Source organism: Triticum urartu, chromosome 5 (genome assembly GCF_003073215.2).
Source record: "Triticum urartu cultivar G1812 chromosome 5, Tu2.1, whole genome shotgun sequence".
Taxonomy (NCBI): domain Eukaryota; kingdom Viridiplantae; phylum Streptophyta; class Magnoliopsida; order Poales; family Poaceae; genus Triticum; species Triticum urartu.
Window position 1 is genome coordinate 339463599 of NC_053026.1, and position 5321 is coordinate 339468919.

Here is a 5321-nt window from a genome sequence, read left to right on the forward strand (position 1 = left end):
CTTTTCCCAAGTTTTCTCTTTGACAGGAAAGCTAGTCTTCAAATTTTCCGTTGTAGAGAGGCTTATTTGCAGTTTGGAGTTAGAAGACTTGATTTCTATCTCCTGGCTGGCTAGCCGAGTCTTTGCGTCAGTCAATTGAGAGTTCAATTCAGACAAGGCATTCTGTGAAACGTTCAGATGAGTAAAGACTTGGTTTCAAATTCAAATATCCAAATTCAAGATTCAAGTCTCAAGTACTTTACGAATAAACCACCTGACACTTGGGGGCTAATGTATGTCAAATCAAAATTTTTTCGACTCTACAAACATATTTTAAGTCCCAAGTCCCTTACAAAGTAACATCACTTGGCACTTGGGGGCTAATGTATGCAGTTCAGCAAGTTTATCAAGGTTAAGCCGGAGTGTGAAGTACTTTTAAGGTGGTTTTAAATTCTAAAGTACCGATTCATTAATGATCAAAATGAACCGATCCTTGGGGACTATAGGTGAAGTTTTGTTCTATCAATATCAAGCAAAAATTCAGAGGTAAAAATCTCGGCCTATATTTTAAGTCTACATGTTATGATGTTTCTTTCATAATCTGAAGACTTGGGGGCTGAAGGAATACTAGTAAACCGGAAACAACGTACCTCATACTTCAACTGAAGCTGCTTGACCATCTCGATCTCAGACTCGCGACTGGAGTGTACATGACTGAGATAGCCAGATAAAATATCACTGGCATTGAGATGGTCATAGTTGGCAACGTCAAAGCGAACCTTCTGCCTCTCCAATGCCTCTTGCTTTGTTGTGCACCGAGCCAGCACCGTTGGGTTCCCCGGCTCAACAAAGTGGCTCCCAGTAATTTGAACATCTTGAGCAAGCGGGGACGGCGGGTCGGTTGAGCTTGACGGTCCAGCTGTAGAAGGATTCATAGTAGCTTCATCAAAAGACGGCTCCGGAGGATTTGCTTCATTGACAATAGGCGGGTCTTCTGGAGCGTCAGTTAATGGAGAAGGCGGCCTAGCCGGGTCAGATGCCAGCACTGGCGGGTCTTCCGCCGGTTTTGCTGCCTTCGCCTTTTTTGATTTAGCTTGGCCGCTAAGAAAAAATGTTGGAGGAATGTCGGTATACAGATAAATCTGAACAACCCAAAAGAAAGGAGAATTACTGATTACCCAGGAGCAGTCTTGAAAGTTGGGAATTGGGTTTGCGAAGAGTCACCAGAGGAACGAGACACCTCCTGAAAGAATAAAAAAGAGTTCACAGAAATGCAAGGAGAAGGATCCATGAAGAAGAGTTAAAGACAGAGATCAGTAAAGCTCATTTGGATGTTTCTAAGGAGTTTGTTGAAGGACGATAGCCGGTTCATCTTCAAACCCAGCTTCACGGCGGCTTTCATGTTGCTGCTTTTTCAAATGAAAGTTGGGGTCCAAGTGAGCTAAAGGGTTAGAAAACCTTACTTTACGGATCACTCGTCGAACTTTGTGTCTTGGTAAGGGCTCTGAGTCGGAGGAAATAATAGTTACCTCAGCTTCCCTGGCCCCAGTGTCATCCTGGTAAGGATCAGTGTCAATAAGATTGTTAAAAAATTGGCCAAGGGAATCAAGAGCTACCTCTGAGTCAGATGTGTCATCAAGTTTCATCAAATCTTCAGCAATGGTCTTCTTTTTCTTCTTCGATCTCCGGGTCGTTTTCTTGGCGTTCATGGTGGCGAGTTTTGCCTTCTTGGCAGCTTCGTGATCATATTTCACTTTCCAAAAGTCAGAATTAGCCTACAAAGACAAGAGGAAGGAACAGTGATAAACAATACGGCTGGATAAAATACAAAGGAAAAAAGATCAGAATATCCTTACTTCTGATACCGGGTTAAGTTTACAGAAGGGATTTAACCCAACAATACTGCAATCTTCATACTTCCCATTCACCAAAAGGTTTGACATTGAGACAATGTCTTCCTCGGTTAGTTGAATTGGGGTATGCCGAAGAGAGTCGTCCGGGCCTCCACCATATTCATACATCAGTTTTGAACGACGGCTTAATGGAATAACCCGCCATGAGATCCAGCAGCGGGTCAGATCAACTCCAGTTAAACCATTCCCCAACAAAGCGTTGATTCTTCTGATAGATGGTAGCAGCCTCTTGCGTTCAGCAACGGTAAGTTTATCTGGCAGTGCAAACTTGGAGTCAAGACGATCAGGGTGGTAACCCGGCAGTGACTTCTCGTTGGCTGGTGAGATGTCCTGACAGTAAAACCAAGTTTGGTTCCAGTCCTTTGGGTGACTTGGTAAAACTATGAGAGGGAAGACAGCACCCTGCCGGCGCTGAATTGAGATGCCTCCAAGCTCTAAGCTAAGGCCGTTGGTGCACTCGTTCTGCCGGTTCAGATAGAAGTATTCTCTAAACAATTCCACAGTCGGCTCTTGCTGAAGATATACCTCACAGAGCACTTGGAAGTTACAAATATTGGATATGGAATTGGGCCCAATGTCCTGAGGATGGAGTTTGAAAAAGTGAAGAACTTCTCTGAAAAACTTTGAACCGGGCGGTGAGAAGCCACGGTTCATGTGGTCAGTAAAGACGATCACTTCGCCGTCTTTTGGATTGGGTCGTTCTTCTTCCGGGTCAGGAGCACGATAAGACAAGATGCTTTTTGAGGGCAGAAACCCAATGAGGAAGAACTCTTTTAAACGATCCTCAGTTATGGTTGAGGGGACCCAATTACAGATGGTGGGTGTCTTTCACGGCATGATGTGCAAGGAACTGAAAAAGGAAAAACAACATGCCGGTTCAGTTTACGGCAAAATTAACAGTTAAAGGAAGAAGATGTAAAACAAGTACGGTGGCTTAACTAAGGGCTAATGACATATAAGGAAAAGAAAGCCGGAGCGGAAAGCCGCCATGACTATAGATTCTTTCAAAAAGCGAATCTAGCTAAGTCTTGGCATAAAAAAGTTTCACCAAGCTATCATTATTATTTTGGATTAAATGGTTGTCCCAAAAAGAAAATATTCTAGACCTAAAAATCTAGTATAGATGAGTTCGTCAGCTATAATGAAGCATCTATACAGGAAAAAGGGATCTACTGATATCAAAAATGGACGCAAAACAACTACCGCGCAAGTTATGTTTCTTTTTTGGATCAGAAGAAGTTGCGGAAGAAGAACTACAAAAGATCCGGGATGAACAAGCGAAGAACACTGATGAAATCGCAACCCTAATACAGATCTAGATGTGTGAGAAAGAAGGAACTTACGAGATGCAGACCTACTGCGAAGAGTTGCCGCGTCTCTCTGGACAAACTCAGGGTGGTGCAGCGGCCGACGTTGAGGGCAATGGTGAGTGCTACGGCAGCGGCAGAGCTCGAGAAGCAGGAAGGCAGCGACAGGAAGAAGAAGAAGAGAGAGAGAGAGAGAAGAATGAGGAAGGCCGGGGCAAGCCTATTTATAAGGACAAAATGCGGACAGACGGGCGCGAAAATCAAGGGAGAACCAAATAATGGTTATCCAGCTATATAGATGCCTCGATTCTCGGGAAGCATTAAAGATAAAAGGTCCGTTGGAAGATGACATCATGAAAGTTTTTTTGTGTTTTCAAAAGATGACGTCACGGCGGGTTACAGAGTTTTTCAGACAGAAGAAGATGAATTTCATCTAAGTATTGAAGATTGACAAAGAACAAAGTTCAAAGTCAACCTGGGGCCTAATGTTGGGGATATTACTACCAGAATGACCCGCCCAGGAGGGGCCGGGTCAGCCCTAATGGCGGGTTACATAAGAAGCCCAATATACACTCAAGATGATAGTTTATTAAACATATAGAAGGCCCAAAGGCCTGGGGCCAGCTTAAGGCCCGGTATTGTAAACCGCCGTATGTAAGGAAAGACTTGTAAAGAAAGGCATGTAAAGGAAGTCACCGAGCCGGACACGATTATGAGCCGGCCGGGACTCTGTAGGCCGCCAGGCGTCAACCCATGTATATAAGGGGACGACCCGGTGGCGGCTTAGGGCAAGAAACAACCAAATCTATAACCAAGCCGGCGAGTTGAGCCCCTTGGAGATCGAAACTTCAGCAATACCAAACCCAAGTAGACGTAGGCTTTTACCTTCATCGTAAGGGGCCGAACTAGTATAAAAACTCTCTCATGTCCTTTGTCCCGATTAACCCCTTTAAGCTTCCTAGTGCGATGGACCTACGACTAAGTCCTTGCTCTAGGACATCTGCCGTTTCAACTCCACGACAGAATGGATAAGTGGTGAGGTTGCAGCAAGCGACTAAGCATTTGTATGGTGGCTAACTTACAAGTACAAGAGTAAGAAGAGTTACTACACATAACGGTCGCGAACTAGTGATGATCAATAAGTGATCCTGAACAACTTACGAGTCAAACATAACCCCACCGTATTTTGTTCTCGAACTCACTCGAAAAGAGACGATCGCGGTTACGCATGCGGTTGGTGTATTTTAATTGATTTTAGTTCAAGTGCACTACAACCGGATATTAAAAATTCACATCTGCCACAAAACCGCGGGCACGGCTCTTGAAAGTTTAAACCCTGCAGGGGTGTCCCAACTTAGCCCATGACAAGCTCACGATCCGTAGAGACAATCCTCCATCTCGGGACCCTCCGATCAGACTCGTAATCCCGGTGCACAAGACATTTCGACAATGGTAAAACAAGTCCAACAAGACCTCCCGGCGTGCCGACACCCTGATAGTAGCCGCGCGTATCTCGTCTCAGGCCACGACTGGATGGGACATCCTATGAGTAAAACCAGATCCTCGAGTTTCCTTGTGGTGACCCCGAAGTCTACCCGTTTGGGACCAACACCATCAGCATTGGCCCCATGTATTATGTTAAATTACTCCTCGGGTAGCGCTAACTCCCTATGCGTAAAATTCAATGTCAGGTTTAGTTATTATGTTGGGCAAATGGTAAAACCAATGTTGGGTCTTGCTGGAAGAGTTTTATTCAAAGCAAACTATCAAGAGGGGCCCATAAATCCTCACCGTGTTAGGGACGCAAAATCAAGGAACATAACACCGGTATGACGGAAACTAGGGCGGCATGAATGGAACAAAACACCAGGCAAAAGGCCAAGCCTTCCACCTATTACCAAGTATATATGTGCATTAATTAAATAAGAGATATTGTGATATCCCATGATATCCATGTTCCAACATGGAACAGCCTGCAACTGCACCTGCAACTAGCAACGCTATAAGAGGGGCTGAGCAAAGCGGTAACATAGCCAAACAACAGTTTGTTGGGATGGTGAAAAAGGTTAGAGGCTATCATGGCAATTTGGGAGGCTTGATAAACAAGTGGTAGGAAGAGCGA